Genomic DNA, 10,662 nt, shown 5'->3' on the forward strand with positions numbered 1-10,662 from the left:
ATAACTGGAACAAGATTTATTTTTTGCTCAGTCCACTCAGCAATTTAATCACATCACTGAGTTGAAACAAAATACTTGGCAAAAATATCAAGTCTGAGAACCAGAACACAGACCAGATCTTTGGAAAGCTGAAGGGCAAGAACATCAAACAATTTAATTGCTCATTTTAATTGGAGATTTTCTATCTGAAGTTCAGGAACAGGGCACACCCAAAGCTCACACCCCTTCCTCTCCCAATCATTTAAACCATCAAGAAAGATTCACTTCCACTTTTGCTTTTTGTAGGACAGATCAAATTACATATGTGTGGCTACTCACCATTGTCTGTTCGTTTCCTTATCCGATAATGAGTTGTTTTTTTCTCCATCACAGGATTGTCTCAGACTTCAGCTTTCTCAAAGGTAACACCGCTACCCCTGCTCCAGCATCCATGGTGCCTGGCAGACTGTGCAGCATTTTGAGCAACAGACTGCAGCAGCCTCCGGTACTTCTCCATCTCTTCTCCAGTCTTAGAGGCCTTCTCCCACCACAGTCCTCATTGTTCGTCACAACAGAGATCATCCCGGTGCCATTGCTATCCTTTCCAGGGGATTTCTCCAGTAACAAATGTCATTTTCCCATACCCATGCTTTTGCACTTTCACACTTGTTTTCATTAAGGCCTTCAGAGTTACTCTCTGACCTGACTGTAGCAGGTCTAAAGAAGCATCATATTCTATTTTGCAGGTTACCTAACAAAGCTGATCTATTCCAGCTGTTTCCTCTTCTACTCTGTCCAAACCTCGCCTGAGGAAATCATTCAGACATCCAACCTCTTGCTCTCATATCCAGGTTAAAAACGGGCACCCTTGTAGTATAACCACTAGCTGCTCCCTTTCCCTTCCACTTAGACGAAGAAATAATTTATAAGTGGGTGGGGGTGGGGTGTTCTTATAGAGTCAGGGAGATGTTGTCACTCTCTTTATTAATTTGCTCCAATTCGGAGGACAGAGGAACAAAACACGCTGTTCTGCAGGTCAGACTCTAAAGCAGTGCTTCTTAACTAGTTACCTAAATTCCTCCTACATACTACCAAAACCAATCCACCATACAGGATCCCACTGTCACGTTCACATGGATGTCATTCCTCCAGTCAATGGCATCTACCTCTGTAGCACTGTTGCAAGTTCCTCAGTTCAGTGTCCTCCTTCCATCAAAACCTTCAAAGCCTCCCAAACTAAGTTAAGTCTTCTTTTCGTTCACTGGGCACCAAGACATCCACCATCATTTCTTCTTGGTCTCTGGGCTGCCTACCTCTATCCTCTATCTTTTCTATAGACATCACACCTCTAGTCAACGGTGACTGCCTCTGCATCACTGTTAAAGGTTTAAAGGTTCAGTGTGCTCCTTCCACCAAGACCTCCACAGCCTCCTGAATAAAGCCACAGGCAGCTTCCACATTTGTTCTTCTTCTGTTCCTTCCTTTTCTCATTCAACAGACACCAAGATGTCCACTGTCCTTTTTTTCAGGCGCTGGGCTGCCGTCTTTTATCCTGTCATCTTTTCCTCTTTTTCTCCATAATTCTCTTCATCGGCCACTGGGCTGTCGCCTGTCCCCTCATTTTTATTCTGTTCTTTCCGTTCCATTCCATTCTCGAGCCCCTGGCAATGAGTTGCCAGCCCCCGCCTGCTGCCCCCACGCACCACCCCTATGGCTCTACCGAGTGACAATGTATGCTTCTCCACCACTATGTCAGGGAAACTCAGAGCAGTGCCCTGCTTAGCTTCACCTACGTCCTCTGCCACTGTTTGTTTAGTACCACCACCCACCAGCAGCATTTGACTTAGTTAAGCCTCCACTGTCTCCTCAACTGAGCATCCATTCAGCACCAGCAGACCTTGTTTCCACATATTCTGATGCAGTAGCTTGTTTTCCACCTTTGTAGTTTTCTCTGGTTTCCACTACTTTGCCTTCTTTGCTTCTGTCTCCCAGGCCATTCTCAGTCACTGCCCACATCTGGCAACAGATTGTTGGACCTAGCCGAACTCCTTACCCTTCCACTAGAGTCTACCCAGCCTCATACGGTCGTTGGCCCCAAGGCATACATTTTTCTGTCAAAATATCAAATAGATTCGGGGAGCTTACAGTCTCTGAATTTGTTTCACCATCTCTCTATACTGTGGTTTTCTGTGTTCCGCTGCCCTGGCCTGTTGCCACATACACTCAGCCGAACAGGTCCAGCCTCCACCCCTACTTCATCGACCAGAGGGTAGACCAGTTCTCCTACAAGGTGGTTGTTCCACTCATAATGATCATAATGACACTGGATATGGTATTTCAGCATGACGTTTCTTCCATGTCTGCTCATTCTGTGGAAGAAGTCACTTCCTTTCAGCCTGTGACTACATAACAAGTCAGCAATAAATTCATCAGGGTTGCACCAGGAAATACAGTGGCAAGGAATGACTTATAATCAGTATCACTGCTCCTCATGGTAGCTCAGTCCTGAGCTTCACAGTTTGTCCTCAGTGATGCAGTTCTCTGAAGTATGTGAAAGACCATGCCTGCATTGTTTCACTGCAGGCATGGTCTTCACACTGGGATGTCACCTGACCTTATCTCTGTTTATACATCGGCTCACAAGATCCAGGACATTAGCTCCAGATGCACTCCCGACACTTACACCTCTTTGTCCATCTATAGTGCTGCTCAACTAAACCCTGACCATCTCATCCATCTATCATAGGATGATATTCTCACTGTTGTTGCCCCAGAACACGTTCCTCCCACCAGTCTTCTTGCCATCGCTTCAATATTTAGAAATATTTTGGAAGCCACAATCATCACCAATTGATGTTTCTAATCAAAGGACTTCAACATATGTCACCAACAAGGCTTCTTTCTTCTCTTACACCAGCACCAGACTGCCACCTGTAGGCACCAGGCTTTTCGCTGCCATCCTGTCTCATACCAACACAGGGCTGCAATCTGCTTTTCCCACCACCAGGGCTGCTCTGCCAGCTGCCACTGGCACAGCCGCTTTATTAGGTGCCACTGCCTCCATGAACATTGTCTCTATTGTTTCCATGACCGACACCACTGCCTCGCTACAGGCAGCTTCATTGGCTATGGGTGCTCTTTTACACCACTAACCAGCAACTGCCCTTTCCTCACACTCAGTCCACCATCCCCCTCATGTTTCTTCATCCAATACAGCTTTGGCAAAAGAAATCTCGAGCTACCAATCATCGTTTATGTTCTTAAACATAACGACACCAGCCAGCCAGGCAACCCTGTTTCTGGCTTCAGCATGCCTTAAGCCCATACGAGCTGCTCACCCATCACCTACAACTTCAAATACACACAACACCATCCTGACCAACCTCCTTTTCATCTCAGACTCCAGACAAGGTGCCAGTAGGTTCTGGTTCCTTCACCACATCAAGACCATCTATCTCTCTTCGGCATCTCACCCCAACCTCTGCTCTGAACATTTCATCAAACAATGAGTAGCTTCAACCACCTAGAGCAAAGGCACCCCTGATCATTACATTAAGACCATGGGTTTTCAGACTTCCCAGGCCTTTCCACCCTACATCACATTCAACCCAAAAGACTTCAAGCGCATCCAATTGGCTCTTATTTACTGGAAGGTTTTGGGGGTCCACCAGTGTCCAAGAGTGGTGCTGATCCCCAAAGCCTTTCTCCCCCAAACCACAGTTGATAACTAAGTCTACACCAAGCACTATTCTTCTTTCATGTGCTGAGCACGAGGTCTGGCTAGTGAATTGGAAATTTTCAATCTGAAGTTCAGGAGCAGTGCACGCCTGACACTCACACCCCTTCCTCTCCTATTCATATTTAAACCACCAAGAAAGACTCACTTTCACCTTCGTTTTTCATAACCTGCCCTCCCTCCTCTTTTTTCCTGCATCTGTCAATTCTCTCTCTACCCTTTTGTGCAGGGGGTCCACCAGTTCCCGAGAGCAGCGCTGATCCCCAAAGCCTTTCTCCCCAAAACTGCAGTTCATAACTAAGGGTGGGCCCTAGCTAGTGACACACTTTTTTACTGTGATTTTGGTATGAATAAGTCATGAGGAGGACACTACCCATAAGAATTTCATATTTAACTAAATAAACCTGCTATAAAAACACTGTTCTGGCAGGGGCCTATGAAAACCTGACAGGAACTCTTTTGATTCAATTGAATTTGATTCAATACTTTTTGATGGAGCTGCCTGTGCTCTTGGTTACAGTTCTCAAACTATCTCAAAGTATCCTGTGGAGGGCTATACTCACCCAGAGATTTAATTGAGAAGCAGTTCACCAGCTGGTTTTGAGTATGGCATTCTTTCTTTTTTTATTAATTTGCTTGTAGGAGAAGTCTTAACAAATCTCTTTAAAAAATGCAAAATATCAGAAGTTATGCATTTAAGACCTTGAATTATTACGGATCTTTATAAATGCAGCTTAACTGCAAAGGGTATTTCTAATTTACATCCATACACTTTACTTTTTGTTGCAGGTGTATCACTGGAAGCCTTTAAGAAAAACTTAGACATGTTTCAACCATTGTAAAAACATAAGAAATACCCCAGATTTACTTCTTCCATAGAAACATTTTATTTTTTATCAAGATTCTGAAAATAGACACTACAGTAATATGAGAAAAAAAATCTTTCCACTGTCTTTTGCCTGTGGTTACCCATTTAATTTACTCCACTGCAAATGGGAGAGGAACAAAGTGCATCCACCAACCCATGTCCCTATCTGATGACATGGATGTGGCACTGCCCCACAGCCCAGAGCAATGCGTGACACACAAATTGTGGGCTACCATTGTGATTTAACTGGGAATCTCTGGATCCAATCTGAAGGTCAGTCAGAGATTAGGTAGGTCAATTAATGGATGCAGAGGCCCAGTCTACCAGAAAACATGCTGCTCATATTAGTCTGTGTGGTACTGCAGCCACCCACAGGGCAAGAAGAGTGATTTAGTTTGGGATTCACTGGTGCTGTTGTTGGACTATAAAATCTGGTTTATTTTTAAACACAAATAATCTGTGCATTGCTCTTTTGAATTCCATCAATTGCAGCTGCAGTGTACTTGTATGTAATATTGAAGTGTCTGCATTTTTTTCATACTTCACTGATAAAGTATTATGAAGCATTCTCAAAAAGAGAATTTGAAATCACACTCAGTAGCTGTCTTTATCAAAATAAGATACACTCAGCACTGTAGACACACACAAAGTACTAAAAAACTCCAGAGGAGGTTTTACATTGGTTACAATATATTGGAAAGTTGAAGACACAGTGTAATATTTTAAACTTAATTTTATTTCAGCTCTATATAAAAGGAACAACACTTAAAATACCAGTGTTCTGGTTTTGAGTAAATATCCTCATTTTATATGTGTTCAGATCGGAGTGTTAAAATTTACAAAAATCTGTAATAAATTAGTGTCCTGAAATACAGCTTTACATTGTTTCATGAGGTTGGAGTAAAGCTGTGTGTTTCTTATCCATTCATTCATTCATTCATTTTCCACCACTTAGTCCCTGAACGGGGTCACGGGTGTTTCTTATTGCAATTAGAGCCTTTGCTGCCAGACCTTTCTCAGTTTGCATGATCAAGTGAAAACATATGTTCTGCCACATCCTTTAATGTGCTTCTCAAATGCTTCCTATTTCAAAGTCACATTCTTATATTTCACCAATCAAAAGCCACACCCATGTTTGGCCAAGCCTTAAATTAATATATGTTATATTTGGGGGCCATTTTTTGCTTTTATTTATTATGTATATTAAGTTAAGTGGGTTGTGGAGAGGCAGACAGGAGAGAAGATGTGCCACAAAGGTCTCCTCTCCAAAGCTGGACTCAAATGGCTGACACCATACATGCACTGTGCCGGGGTATATGGTGCACCGCAGCATAACCATTTGGCTATCGGGGGCACATCAAGCATTGGCCAAGCCTGTAATGAACTCAGATTGTGAATGCTCTTCAAGCACCTCAGAGTACTGTGCACACAACTGAGTGGTGTACTCACCCTGAAATATCTACACAAATGAAAGATACTCACTGCTCCATCGGGGAGACAGAAGGGTAACATCTGGTTCAGATGCCAGAATCCACTGCAGATACTTTTTGGGGTAAGGGCTTCCTGGCTACTGCCTTAGGAACAGCAAGCCCAGACCGCAAAAAGACCCACAATGGACAAAAAGATGATGACAGATGATGAAAACCTTATACTAAAGGCTCCTGACTGGCAAATGTAAGCACAGAATTCCTGATAATACAACTACAACCACTCAAAATTGTGTCCAGGGCTCACAAATAAGCTCCATTTAGAGCTCTGGACGTCATGTAGTCCCTTGTTATTTTGAGAGGGATGTACACCCGCCAAAAAACAACACACAGTCTTACAAAACAGTCTGAGCCCTAATGCCAAGTTGGTAATAGTGGTTAAAAAAAAAAAAAAAATGAGACCACGCAGATTTTATGTAGGACAGTGCTGGTTATTTGGGTCTTGACTTGGTCTTTGTTTTCCTCACCACATTTAGAGGACCCAAAGTTGTTGCAGCTTTGTGATGAAACAAGTGTGCAGCCATCTTGCACTTACTGTATCTTTGGCCATCATAAGGAAATTATGCAAAAGGATACACCAGAAAGGTGGGCACCTTCACTTTGTCCTTTAACCTGCTGAGACATTATTTCTGTGTTGTTCAGACATACCGCATTATCCTTCTTTTTCTTAGTGTTCTCTACACATTAATGAAGGCAAACAAATGCTTCTACCTGCCTAAAACACATTACAAATGTTTATTTCATCCATCCCTAATTTAATTAAAGATATGGACCAAATCTTTTCCAAAATATTGTCAAATTTTGAAATATATGCATCACAGTTGTGATATCACTGAGTTTTCCTTACAAACATGAATAATTGCCTGATGCACCATAAGAACTGAATATACTGTCTGTACAATCCCAGACGCTAATTTTAATTACATTTGGAAAAAATAAGCCTTCAATGGGTGTTTCCACACTTTAAACCCTCTTAGCTCGCCCTGTTCAAAGTACCATTCAGGAATCAGCACAGCAGCAGTAATAAATCTCAGACCTTCAGTGTAGATAATTCAAAACTTCACTTACCAGTCTCTGATATGTCAGAGCGATGTTATGGTGTATGTTGTCACCAGAAAATATGTTCCCACATGCTCATTACCTCTGTTTCATTTAAAATGCACTACATGAAAACCAGAAAATATAAAACGTTCATTTATCTCAACCCCTCCTCACATCACAAGTCGGCCACTGAACATGTCACTGCACCATACAGTATGACATAGACAGAAAGTATCTACATCATATGGTGTGAATTCAGCGATGCCTGTGGTAGCTCTATTCCATGCCACACCCTTTTCATAATGAAGTAATTGCCTGCAAAGCCACCACCTGCTGAAGGTCTAAATTGCTGTTGCTGAGGGCTATAAATAACATGATGTACTGGGGTGATTCACATCAACTCTAAGATCAGACAAGGTGTAATTTTGACCATCGCATATTCAGAATTTATTAACAACACAATACAATAAAATGCCCTTTTACAGACTTTTTGGACTTTATTCAGTCACTATGATCAGTTCTTCCCTTTTGTAACGGTTCATGTTTAAATATTATAATTTTTGACAACTGCTGCTTTATTTAGGATACACTCAGTCTTTCTTGTGTACTGTCATAGGGTTTGTATTGCCACTGTAACTTTAATTAGAGTGGTCTCTAGACTAAGGGATGTTTATTATAAGAAATACTATTTCATAATAAATGCAATCTGTTATAACAAAAAGAAATACCAATTAGTTCCTGGTATTTCATTGCAATTTATCTGGGAAGTAAATATACTATTATAAAATGCATTTTAGAAAGAATAGTTCATATAATTCACAAAAGAGGAGGTATTGTCACCATTTCATATTTTGGATGCACTGAATGTAATGTAAACTAAGACCTACTTTGATAATTTACTGAATCTAGACAGATTTAAATGTATTGTCTATTGTAAACTGGGTGAATACTATACTCTGTACCATCATAAAAAAAAACTATATTTAATAAAGTCCTGTACTGAATTTAAGATCCAGCTGAACTAGTTACTCAAATCTTGAAAACAAAAAATGCAACACAGGATGAAACACCAACTAAACCAGTGTAAATCTCTAAATCAATGTACATCGTGAAATTTCATGCTGTATTTGCGAATACATTATTTAAAAGGGATTTTTTAAAAGCCCTTTGCGGTGTGTATTAAGCAGACAACAAAGCACGACTACATCTGGACAATGGGCCTATGCCTGTAAAGGGATGTTACGTCAAACCCAGCAGACCATCTGCATACGTAGGCATCTGCCACCTTTACCTCACCACATGTGTCATATGTGGGGGGGAAAAAGGTCATATTCCCCATTGCTCTGTTTCTAAATGTGTCCTTCATTGTGCTACATCTTACTTTTTTTATACGTTATACACTGACGAAGTGCCTTGGTTATTTATTTAACCTAATGACTAACGAGGTGTTTCTAGATTTGCTCGAACGGGCTCCAATTATCTTATTTTCGCAGTGTCACTTCTAAAGGCCCTTTACTACTTAAAGCTCTCGGTCGCGGATAAGTTGCTGAGATAGGTCTACCATTAAAGCAAAGGATGATGAGTCCACTGCTCCAAGACAATTGCATAGGACCTACTCATCAGCTTTAGAACAATGGATGTAGGGAGAGAATTACCCATTGAGCTGTCCATGGTGCTGAAAGCCAGCCCTCGGTGCGTGGTAAACGCCCTGCACTGGAGCTCAGTGTGTGGAAAGAGGGAAAAAGTGGAGTTGATTTAGAGAAAAGAAAAACAAAATTGAAGATGACAAAACCACTAAATTTACAACTAAAAATCGGAATAAACAGAATAAGAATAGCTGGTACAACCATATCAAATGTCTGCTTTGGGACATCAGGATAGGCTGTGCAGACTATGTATGAACTGATCGTACATGAATTGGCACTTGTTGCCATAACGCGCCTGCCTAGTGGGCAATAAATGTTTGCGAGTACGTGTGCACCCATGGAACGGTATAATCTTCGCTATTTTACGCCAAAACAAGTAACATTACTTCTTTAAGGTTCCGGGAGCACGACTGCCCCCCCACCCCCACTCCACCTCACACACATACACACACACCGCCCGGCTATGAAAAGTAGCCTCTTGGCAGATGATGATCAACCGGCTCCATTTCTAGATAGCTTGAAACTCACTGGAATCTCACCGGATCGTTTACATTGTACTCTCCAAAATGGTGTAAGATGTTGAGTGATTGGCATTGCAATTATACGACACTGCTCTCAAGTATTGCCTTGATCAATTCATGGTATTTCTAATACATAAAAGATTGCGGCCAGCTCTCAAAATTGTAGTTATCGACACTGAAATGTATTTCTCCTCAGTGCACACTCTCTGTCAGACTATATATCGATGGCTGCAGAATTTGTATTGCATTGCAATAGCAGGGCTGTAGACGGAGCACGTCCACTGCTGCGGTTAATGATAAAGAATTGCAATCAACTCTGAAAGTTAACACACAGACACTTGCAATTTAACGACTTTTCCTACCATCACACATCAACACGTCTCCCCGGAGAAAACACTGGCCACTCACGCTTCACCGTCAAACTCGTGGATGAATTTCTCAATGGCTCTCTATATGCCAACACTGCTTATAACCACGAAAACAGAATGGCAGGTTGTTGTTATACTGACTTCAACAATAAGCAAAGAGGAAATTATCAAAATAGAATGGGCTCACCCAGTCATCACCGATCCGAGGAAGCGTGCGTCATTTTTCTCTTCACCCCCTCCCCCCTCCCACACCCTCCACCTCCACCCTTTCACCCTCCCTCCATCCTCTCTCTTCCTAGACGTCAATCGCATTGCCTCCCATTCATTTCGGTCTATATTTACTTTTTTGTTTCTGTGCATTTCCTAATCTTAATCCATATTGCTCGCCTCCCTCCTCTTTGGAAAATGCTGCAAAACCTCTAATGGAAGCCACTCAATTCCTCCAGTCTGCTTCTTGCTGGTGACCTGCATTGACGTCATTGCGTCATTAGGTTTCCCCTGGAAACACGGGAGAGCCAAAAATAGAAACACATTAATTCAAACCCCAGGCTGGGGGGGTGGGGGATGTACTTGGGGCCGTTTTTGGCGACTGTATCTTTTTTATCAATCCATAATCTTCTGTCCAAACTCCCCTCTCCTCCCTGGACACACATACACACACCCTTTTCTCTTTGGTTTCCCTTCAGTGGTTACTGAGCTTCTTCTCAAATCATATGGAAATATCCCTTTGTAATAGTTTTATAGGATATTTATCATATGGTAGTAAATCATGTTTTATTTGATTATGTTACTGTCCTATTGTTCATAGTACACCTTTTTGTGGTTCTGTTTTACTCAAATGTGCGTTTAGGGACATTTTTACTCCTTTTTTTTGCTATAATATTATTATAATATTAGTACATAATATTGTCCTATGGAATAGTGGATCTGGAAAACTATGGACCTTCAAAATCACAAGGGGTCTACAGTAAGCAAGCTCTTCTTGTACATATTGACTGTTGTGATACATTTCTGCA

The 10,662-nt window shown here is 41.7% G+C and overlaps 1 protein-coding gene across 1 annotated transcript in view; it reads right to left on the reverse strand.

Annotated features, from left to right (window-relative positions):
• The window catches only part of prrt4b (proline rich transmembrane protein 4b), a 51,180-nt gene extending 42,202 nt beyond the window's left edge, over nucleotides 1-8,978 (reverse strand). The window contains exon 1 of the mRNA XM_020599520.1: nucleotides 8,767-8,978. The gene's annotated coding sequence lies outside the window, so the exon portion shown is untranslated. The remainder of the gene's footprint in view (nucleotides 1-8,766) is intronic.
• Nucleotides 8,979-10,662: the final 1,684 nt, after the last annotated feature.

Source organism: Monopterus albus, unplaced genomic scaffold (genome assembly GCF_001952655.1).
Source record: "Monopterus albus unplaced genomic scaffold, M_albus_1.0 scaffold41.1, whole genome shotgun sequence".
NCBI classification, from domain to species: domain Eukaryota; kingdom Metazoa; phylum Chordata; class Actinopteri; order Synbranchiformes; family Synbranchidae; genus Monopterus; species Monopterus albus.